Raw genomic sequence first — 10,671 nt, forward strand, 5'->3', positions numbered from 1 at the left:
AACTAAATCCAGAACAAATTTATAAAGATGATGAAGGAAGAATTATAATTTTAAAAATTAAGGCCAAATTAGAGAAAATAATCTTAGTAGGAATTTATGTGCCTAATGAGAATAAATCAAAATTCTACCAGAAATTAGAGAGCGTGTTGTTGGAGCATAGTGATCAAAAAATTATTCTAAAATTATTCTAATGGGAGACTTAAATGGGGTAACATCTACGGAAGCTGATAAGTCAAATAAAGGGGGGAAACAAAAAAGAGGGGTGCCTTCCAAAATCTTTCTTTCAATTAATAGATAATTTGGACCTGGAAGACGTATGGAGACGTAAACATCCAACCCAAAGACAGTTCACATTCTATTCATACCCCCAAGATTCAGAAAGCAGAATAGATATGATCTGGGCATCTAAAAAGTTGTTGTTAAGATGTAAAAAGATAGAAATTTGGCCCAAAACGATATCGGATCATAACCCCATAGGGATGGAAATGATTGGCACGGAGAAATATATCAAAAGGTGGAAATTAAATGAATTTTTATTGGAAGATGAAAAGGTAGTTAAGAAGGCAGAGGATATAATAAAGGAATTTTTTCAGATAAATAAGAATCAAGAAACCAGTGTAAATATGGTGTGGGATGCAGGGAAGGCTGTGTTCAGAGGCTTTTTTATTAGCCAAAATAGTTGGAAGAAGAAAGAAAGAAAGAGAGAAAATTAGAAAGTCTCCTGAAAGAAATTAGAAAGAATGAGATAAAATTAGAGACCCTGAGGTGTCGAGATAAGGAGGATGTGAAAAGAAACATAAAAGTTCTACAAAATCAAGTTTCCATGATTTTAGATGATGAAACAGAAAGAAGAATAGGATACCTGAAACAAAAAAGCTTTGAGCACTCCAACAAAGCAGGAAAATATTTAGCCTGGCAGTTAAAGAAGAAGCAAAAGGAAAGGATGATAGATAAAATAATAAAGGAGGGGAAAATAATAGAAGATCCCAAAGAAATTGCAAAACAATTTGTACAATACTATGCCAACTTATATAAGGAAGAGAAACCAAAACAAAACAAAATCGAGGATTATATTAAAAAAACCGGTATGCCAAAAATTGATGAGGGGAAAGTGAAATTATTAAATGAGCCAATAACAAAGGAGGAGATACAGGAAACAATTAAAAGATCGAAACCAGGTAAATCTCCTGGCACAGATGGAATCTCGGCAATGTTTTACAAAAAATTTGCAACAATACTGATTGATCCCCTACATAGATTATTAAATGAAATTCTAGAAAAAGGTATAATTCCACAAACGTGGGAAGAAGCAGACATAGCACTCATCCCAAAGCAAAATTCGGATAAAAATCAGATTCAAAATTTTCGCCCCATCTCATTATTAAATAATGATTATAAGATCTTTACAGACTTGATAGCCAACAGAATGAAAAAAGTTTTGAAGAATATAATAAATAAAGACCAAGCAGGATTTCTCCCAGACAGATTTATGTATAATAATATCAGAAACATCATTAATATCTTAGAACATATAGGCTTGAGGTTTAATAAGAAGGTAGCCTTCCTGATGCTGGATGCGGAGAAAGCCTTTGATAAAGTCTCATGGACTTTTATGAAGAGCTGCATTGAAATGTTGGGATTTGGAGAGAAAATTATAAAGGGAATAGGGGCAATTTATAAATCACAGAGTGCTAAGCTAATAATAAATAATGAAATAACAGGAGGAATTCAAATACGGAGAGGGACTAGGCAAGGCTGCCCGCTATCCCCGCTATTATTTATCTTATGTCTGGAACTTTTATTGAAAAACCTAAGGGAAGAAAACACGATAAAGGGCATAAAAATTGGGAAAGACATACACAAGGTGAAGGCGTTTGCGGACGATGTCATAGTCACTGTAGAAGAACCAATAAAAAGTATTCCAAGAACTATTGAAAAAATTAGAGAATTTGGGGATTTAGCAGGATTGGATATAAATATGAAAAAGACAAATTTGTTAACCAAGAATATGACGAAAGAGGAAAATAGACAATTAAAAGAAATAACAGGATTGGAGGTGGTAAAGAAAACTAAATATTTGGGAATTTGGATAACAAACAATACAAATAATTTGGTAAAAGACAATTATATAAAAGTTTGGAAAGAAATTAAGAGGGATTTAGAAAATTGGAATAAATTAAATTTGACATTATTAGGAAGAGTGGCTGCAGTGAAAATGAACGTTCTTCCGCGAATGCTCTTTTTGTTCCAGATGTTACCTGTATTAGGCACGGGGAATAATATATTTAAACAATGGAAAACGGATCTGATAAAATTTATATGGAGTAACAAAACAGCGAGAATAAAATATAAATTATTAACAGATTCCAAAGATAGAGGGGGGCTAGCCTTGCCAAATCTCAAATTGTATCATGATGCGGCTAGTTTCTTATGGTTAAAAGATTGGATCACCCTAAGAAATCATGAATTATTGGACCTGGAAGGAATTGATAATAAATTTGGATGGCATGCCTATTTAGTAGATGGTAAGGTGAGAATTCATAAAGGGTTCAACAACCACCTAATTAAAAAATCGCTTCTAAAGATCTGAGAATGTTATAGACGGCTGTTGGAGCCCAAAACGCCGAAATGGGCATCGCCAATTGAAATAATTACAATTAAGAAAGTAAATTCAAATGGGAATTGGGGAAGGTATGCAGACTTGCTGCAGGAACAGGAGGGTAAATTCGGACTTAAAAAATATGAAGAAGTAAAACAATATTTAACAGGGTGGTTGCAGTATCACCAAATAAATAGTAAATTTAAAGAGGATTATCATAAAAATGGTTTTCAGATTGAACCCTCTCTATTAGATGCTAATTTATTACAAGGGGACCGAAAAATTATAAACAAGATGTATAAATTATTATTGGAGTGGGAATTGAAGGATGAAATTTTAAAGGAAACAATGATAAATTGGGCGATAGATCTGGGGAAACCGATCCAAGCGGAGAGCTGGGAAAAACTTTGGAGGAACTCATGGAAATTTACGGCGTCGGAGGTGATTAAAGAAAACTTGGTGAAGATGTTTTATAGGTGGTACCTCACGCCGGTAAAAATAAAAAAAATGTACAGAAACAAGGATAATCTCTGTTGGAGATGTAAAAGGGAGGTAGGGACATTTGTACATATATGGTGGCACTGCGACAAAATTAAAATATTTTGGAATGCAATATTGGAGGAATTGAAAAAAAATTGTAAGTATAATATTAAAAAGAGTCCGGAATTTTTTCTACTAGGGATGTTAGGGGAGGATATTAAAAAACAAGATGAGAAATTATGCCTATACGCGACGGCAGCTGCAAGAATTTTGCTAGCGAAATACTGGAAAAAAGAAGAAACTCCCAACATTAAAGAATGGCAGGAAAAATTATTAGGATACATAGATTTGGACAGATTAACAAATATAATAAGGGGAGGGAGTTGGGAAAATTTGGCAAAAAATTGGAGGAAATTGGGAGATTATTTTAGGAAGCAGTGCCCCATGATAAAAACTTGGATTTCCTTTTAACAACTCGCATAGAAAGAAATGTGATAAATAAGGGAAACAATGTAAAAGGGTAGAAAACTGTAAACCCGGGAGAAGGGCAAGCGGAAGTCGACTTACAGGTGAAGTGTGATTAAGTATGAATGTTTTGTGTATATATGAATTTATAGATTATGAATTTATTGCTCATGAAATATAAGTACTATAAGAAGATATAGGGATTAACAATTGGGTTTATTTATATTTGAGTTTGCATATTAGAATACAGATTTTGTTCTTATTTCTGATATGACCCAAATTTTGAAACAAATTCTTATGTTATGCTTTATGTTATGTTATGATTTAATTTGTTTATTAATTGAATTATAATTTATTATTAGGTTTTTTTTGTACTTATGTATCAATGTATTTATCCATTTTTTTCCTTTTTTTCTTTAATTTTCTGTATCTTTTTTCTGTAGCTTTTGTATGTTGTGTATGTTTTGTATGTTTGTATTTTTTGTATGTATTTTAACTTTAATAAAACTATTTTAAATTAAAAAAAATGTCTAGTTTGCCTTATAATCTCATAGGATTCAGTTTCAATGAAACTTGCTTCCAGGCAAGTTCTCAGGATTGCTGTGTAAAACCTATTCCAAGGGATAGTCGGTGGGTTTGTGGAATGAAAGCTCACCACCTGCTGAATTATCTTTAGAGTCAGATAATGGTTGGCCCCTTGTCTGTGGTGTGTGAGTGGCTCAGTTCAGACTAAAGGTGGAAGCAAGGATGAGCCACTGCTGGAGCTATTGCTAGGACTGCTGAAATTTGTACAGTCATGGCATTGGATGGCCACAGGAAGCCTTATACCAAAATCACACACTGGTCCTTCTGGCTCAGTATTGTCTACACCAGTGTTTCTCAACCAGTGTGCCTCCAGATGTTTTGGGACTACAACTCCCATCATTCCTGACCACTGGTCTTGCTAGCTAGGGATGATGGGAGTTGTAGTCCCAAAACATCTGGAGGCACACTGGTTGAGAAACACTGGTCTACACCAGGCATCCCCAATCTGCGGCCCTCCAGATGTTTTGGCCTACAACTCCCATGATCCCTAGCTAAGAGGACCAGTGTTCAGGGATGATGGGAATTGTAGTCCAAAACATCTGGAGGGCCGAAGTTTGGGGATGCCTGGTCTACACAGTGGCTCTTCAGGGTTTCAGACAAGAGTCTTCCCCAACCCCACTTGGAAATGCAAGAGATAGAACTTGGAATATTTTAATGCAAAGCACATGCATATTCATTCTGGCCATTAGTCCACTTCAAGCTCAGTATTGTCTACACCAGATTTCCCTAACCTGCCACCCTCCAGATGTTCTGGGCTTCAACTTGCATCAGCTGTTGAAGCTAGCATGGCCAGTGGTCAGGGAATTATAGTTAATAACATCTGAAAGGCATCAGATCTGGAAAGATTGGTCTACACTGAATGGTGACAGCTAGCCAGGGTTTCAGGCAGAAGTCTTTTCCTGGAGATCTCAAGGACTGGAGTGGCAACCTTCCTTTAGCATGCTAATCATGTACTCTACCACTGAGCTTCAGACCTTCTTTAAAGACATGCCACAAGTTATTCATGAAAGGGGTAAACATTCAACCTAGTGGGTACTTCTTCAAAAAAAAAAAAAAAATCACACAGCATTAGTCTTTGCTTGACTTGGACCCATGTCTATAAAATTTGCATGCATTGTATACATCAGTGTGGGGTGAATCTGAACATGCTGAAGCACTAGCAATTTACGACACTTACAGCACCAGAGGGTGCTGGGATTTTTAATGGTTTAATTATTTTCAGGTGAGACTGCTGTAAATGTTTAAAATTTGATTAAAATTTTGAGCTGCTAGCTTTGATTTCAGAAAAGGGGAAGAGATGGGAAGCCAAGCATCTCTGTTGCTTGGGCACTTGAGCCAAGAGGCAAGCAGCCAGTGAACAAAGCTACTAGCGAGGCCAACACCTCCCCACCACTGCCAAGTGGAAGGCTTTGGTGCGGTAGAAGCATCCATAAATGGACTGAGCAGCTTGGAGCAGCATCTAAGGAGACATAATTAACTGGCCTGAAATTGGTAAAATCCTTTGAATTCCTGTCAAGGGTTAGGAATCACATTTCTCCTATTGATTGAGGGGAAAAAAGGGGGGATTTCCTTATTTTATAACTCATGACCAGTCTACCAGCCTTAGAAAATAGGTAGTGAAGGGATGGGGAACCTGTGTCCCAACAGTTCCAGCCAGTACTGCCACTGGTCATGGATGATGGGAGTTATAGTCCAGCAAGATCTGTAGAGCCATACATTCACCATTCCTCCAGTAGTGTGATTGTCAGAGCAAGCAAAATAAAAAAATTCATTCAGTAGCACCTTAAAAGGTAAAGGTAAAGGGACCCCTGACCATTAGGTCCAGTCGTGACCGACTCTGGGGTTGCGCGCTCATCTCGCATTATTGGCCGAGGGAGCCGGCGTATAGCTTCCAGGTCATGTGGCCAGCATGACAAAGCTGCTTCTGGCGAACCAGAGCAGCACATGGAAACGCTGTTTACATTCCCGCTGTAGAGGTTCCTATTTATCTACTTGCATTTTGACGTGCTTTCGAACTGCTAGGTTGGCAGGAGCTGGGACCAAGCAACGGGAGCTCACCCCGTCACAGGGATTCGAACCGCTGACCTTCTGATCAGCAAGCCCTAGGCTCAGTGGTTTAACCACAGTTCCACCTGGGTCCCTCAGTAGCACCTTAAAGACCAACTAAGTTTTTATTTTGGTATGAGCTTTCGTGTGCATGCACACTTCGTCAGTGCATGCACACAAAAGCTCATACCAAAATATAAACTTAGTTGGTCTTTAAGGTGCTACTGAAGGAATTTTTTTTTATTTTGCTTCGACTCAGACCAACACGGCTACCTACCTGTCAGAGCAAGCTGATACATGTCAGTTTGTTGAGTTCAAAGGTATAGGATTAGGTGCCTTTATGTGTCACCCCAGCTATTGTAAGATTTATCTTGCATTTGCAAAATGTCCCTTTCTAGTTGAATGGTAATCTGGTATATGATAAATTCAAAGGTGAAGTAATAGAATGGTTTTGTATGGTGTACATGCAAAATTCAGTCTGTCGCATCCACAGGTAGAGTTGTGAAAGGAATCCCAGAGAACTGGTTTGATTTGGTATAAATCTGTTTCCTGTATTCCTAAGCAAAAGGATAAAGGTGATACCCTTGTGTGTCACTGGTAATGCATAATCATAACAATTAAAAAAAAACAGACTTAACTTCTGATCCAACCTTTTTGCCATTCTAGGACAGGACAGTGAGTTCTCTGACTGTAAAATGATATATTGATAATCTACTACAGGGGTGGCCAACTCCCAAGAGACTGCGATCTACTCACAGAGTTAAAAACTGGCAGTGATCTACCCCCTTTTTGGGGGGTTCAGGTCAAAGTTGTTGAGCTTTCTTTTAAGAAGAAGGAAGGCGATTCGGGTAAAAGTTGTTGCGTTTTTTCAGGGAGCAGGTAAAATGTTGAGCTTCTTTTTTAAGGGGAGCCACAGTTGTTCAGCCTCTTGGGGGGGGGAGCCAATGATCTACCAGTGATCTACCAGTGATCTACCTGTTGGACATGCCTGATTTATTTCATTGGGGTTTTATGAATAACTGCTCAGTTTATCCATGGTAGGAGAGGGATTACTGTAGCATGGGCTGATTCTTATCACTCTATCACCCTTTCCAGGCTGTCAGTTTTGGAGAATTCTAGTCCATGGAAATATTGTGCTGAGTTACCGCTTTACGCATCACCACACCTGATATCCTGAAAAGAGGTGCAGCATCATGGGTAAGAGTATTATCATTAAACCCAATCTGCAGGGGTGCTCAATCCCAAAGAAAAGAACCCCAAAGGTGAGGGATCCCTACCAGTTCCCAAATGTATCTGATTACCTTAATGCAGGCTTCCTCAACCTCGGCCCTCCAGATGTTTTTGGCCTACAACTCCCATGATCCCTAGCTAGCAGGACCAGTGGTCAAGGATGATGGGAATTGTAGTCTTAAAACATCTGGAGGGCCGAGGTTGAGGAAGCCTGCCTTAATGCCTGCCTACAGGTTTCTTTGTCCATGGAGTTTTCTTGGCAGGGATACTGGAGTGGCTTGCCAGTTCCTTCTCCATGGTCCATGGGGTCACGAAGAGTCGGACACGACTAAATAACAACATGTTTCTGTCTAGTTCAGTCAGTTTTCCTCATTTATTCTGTCACGTGGACTGCATTAAAATATCCTTCCTCTCCCCCCCCCCCATTTGCATCCTAGAGCTCTGGCACAACATTTATTACATGCCAATTAAAAACGAACCGCCTGCAGATTGGCAACATGACATCTCGTTTCCCTCTAGAATGTAGCTCCATGCCCAATGGCAGTCCACAAAGCATATCTTGCTGTGCAGTTCTACTCCTTAATAATACGCACCCTCCCCCGGCTTCATTAAGGAGCATGTTTCTGTGCAAAGGGCTGTTTTTTCTTACAACTGGAGGCTGGAGTTTCTGTTTTGTGTGTGTATGGCCATTTGTAAATCACACTCTTTGTCCAAAATCTTTTCCCCCTTCCTTGCTTCTCTGTTTGTAACCACTTCCATGGCACAGCTGTTGATAAATGCAAGATTATGATCCCTCTGAAAACCAGGAGGCTCTGTATACAAGAAGAGGGAAAATATTTGTTTGGAGTCAACCATAGATAGCTGAGAGATTGTTAGATATATTTTTTAATAATTCCTATGGTGTCTTTCAGAATACAGAATGCTTACGGTTTCTGCTTATGTTTAAAATAACCCTGTGGAATACATTGTGGGGGAGATTGCAATCTGGCAAACAGTGATTTAAGACCTCCATAGACTCAGTGCTCTAGCCCAGTGGTTCCCAAACTTTTCTGCCATGGACTTGAAAATTGTTGAGGGCCTTGGTGGACCACTTAATGATTTGCCTGCCTGTTGTAATGCACTGTGCTAGATACTGTATGGTTTTTAATTGTACTATTATTGCTTCTTCTATATCTTCTATATTGCAGTTTATTGCATTGCTATTTTAATTCCATACACTATAAAAAAATAAAAGAAGTAAATGCAAGTAAAAATCAGTGTGGACATTTAATGCAATTAAAATACTTAAACCATGGCTAAGGATAAGCTTGAAGCCAGGATATGAAACCAAATGCAACAGCAGGAGTACTGGATTGGCTCTGTTGGTGTATTTGAACTGTGCTGACCTCTCTTTGACTTTACCCCTCTTCCTCCAGTAAGCAAAAGTGAACCACCTGCCAGGAAGGTAGTGTACTGCCTCCACCGCACCTGGTGACCTGCTGTTTCTGGCTGGACTACAAATCCCATTATCCCTCACCAATAGTTGGGAGTTGGAGTCCAGCAACTTGTGGAGGGCCACAGGTTCACCATCCCTATTCTAGTTGGTTGGCTGATTCAGCCTTCAAAGAACATCAGACTATTTGAGAGTGATTTGCTTGGTTTAGGAATTGATTGATTGTATTCTGATGAACTATTTTGGAGGAATTGATTGGATGTTCAGAGCTCTGAATGAAGTATCATTCTTTCTATATTCCATCTTCACTTCAGAGTTAATTAATGAATTGGTTCTTCTCTGATTAAAAGCATTTAACTAGCTGAACTGATTAGAGTCTCTAATTCTTAAATGGAATGAATGAGTTTCTTTTCTAATTGAAACAAAGAAGGTAAATGAAACTGCGTTTTTGAGCTAGCTTCTTCTCTGATAGATGCCGTAGGAGCTCACTAGCACTGCAACCTCTACGACCAGGCTGCTAATGCTGGCACTGCCTTGGTATAACGTAATTGAAATTCTGTGCATACCCAGCAGCAAAGCAGAAAAGAAAACAATCTCAGTAGAAACAAGAGACAACATCGTGGCACTGACAGACAGTTGCACGGCTTCCATGGCCAAACCTATCAAAGCATTGTGCACCGATGGTGCTCCTGCATTACTTATGAACGGAGTGCCCCAACTAATGTGGAGCAATGGAAGGACAATCCCATGTGTAGAAAGGTTTCAGTAGCCAGGGGAGGGCTTTCCCCCAACCCTATCTCCCCAAAACAAGCCAATTGATAGAAATGCTGCCACCACCCTTTGCAAATAACTGCTGCCAGCCCAAACAGAGGGGAAAAGGGATAAGTCCCTCTGCTTTTCCAGCTGCACAGCCTGAGTTCACTTTCCGTGAGCACAACTCAATCCCAAAACAGTAGGAACGAGCAGTCTGGAGCACTTTAGACTTAGCTTTGCCTCATGGAAGTTCCCCCCAAAAATCCACAGACTAGAAATAATCTTTTCCAGGTTTGTTTAAAGAAAACCACATATCATATCAAAATTACATAGTTCCCAATTACAGGTTACAGGTAAACAAAATAAAAACATTGTAAAACATACTGACTAAACTTGAGAAAGTACTTACAAACAGAACAGAATTTACCAACACCTTGGCTCCTCTCCCGAAGGTAGGAATCAGGCAAGAGTCTTAGGCAAGTTCCTCCAAGAAGTGACTAAAAGCCTCTGCTTAGAGCAGGGTTAAGAGCAATCTCCATTACAAAGAACGGGACTTTTATCCTTCTCAGACCCACGAGGGAAAGTTTGAATTAACCAATTAACATACTTGTTTAATTAGGGATTAGCCAATAGCCGGTTGATAGACATCCATCTTATAGCTTGACAGGACAAAAGCCAGATGTATATGATTTACCCATAACAAAGAAATAACCAAGGCACTCCCCTCTCCCATTCCTGGACGCCTCCCCATGCAGCTGGCAAAGGTTAGACGCCCTTTCACAGCTAAGCCTTATCCTGCAATCAACCCATAATTGAAAGTTACCCCCTCTTTCTTGCCATCTCACACAGAAGGCAATTAGCATGGAAAGGCACCTCACACATGGCTTTTACAGAAGACCAGAACACATTCCAGATAAAGGTCGGCATAGCCCATTTCCCAAAATGCCGCTCCCTCTCAGTTCCAGAATGCACTCTACCATCAACCCCAGTTTCTGGTTATTCACAGAGTCCTCTATTTCACTACACCATGATTTCACCATACACAGTAAACATACATACAGAGTGCAGTGAGACAGTGTAC

The 10,671-nt window shown here is 39.3% G+C and overlaps 1 long non-coding RNA gene across 1 annotated transcript; it reads right to left on the reverse strand.

Annotated features, from left to right (window-relative positions):
* Window positions 1–7,759: 7,759 nt before the first annotated feature.
* On the reverse strand, window positions 7,760–10,136 carry LOC148685742 (uncharacterized). Its single transcript, XR_015950071.1, has 2 exons — window positions 10,000–10,136; window positions 7,760–8,217 (listed from the first exon to the last, which is right to left on the reverse strand). It is a non-coding gene; the product is annotated as an uncharacterized LOC148685742 (long non-coding RNA).
* Window positions 10,137–10,671: the final 535 nt, after the last annotated feature.

The sequence above is a fragment of the Zootoca vivipara genome, chromosome 5 (assembly GCF_965207765.1).
Source record: "Zootoca vivipara chromosome 5, rZooViv2.hap1.1, whole genome shotgun sequence".
Taxonomy (NCBI): domain Eukaryota; kingdom Metazoa; phylum Chordata; class Lepidosauria; order Squamata; family Lacertidae; genus Zootoca; species Zootoca vivipara.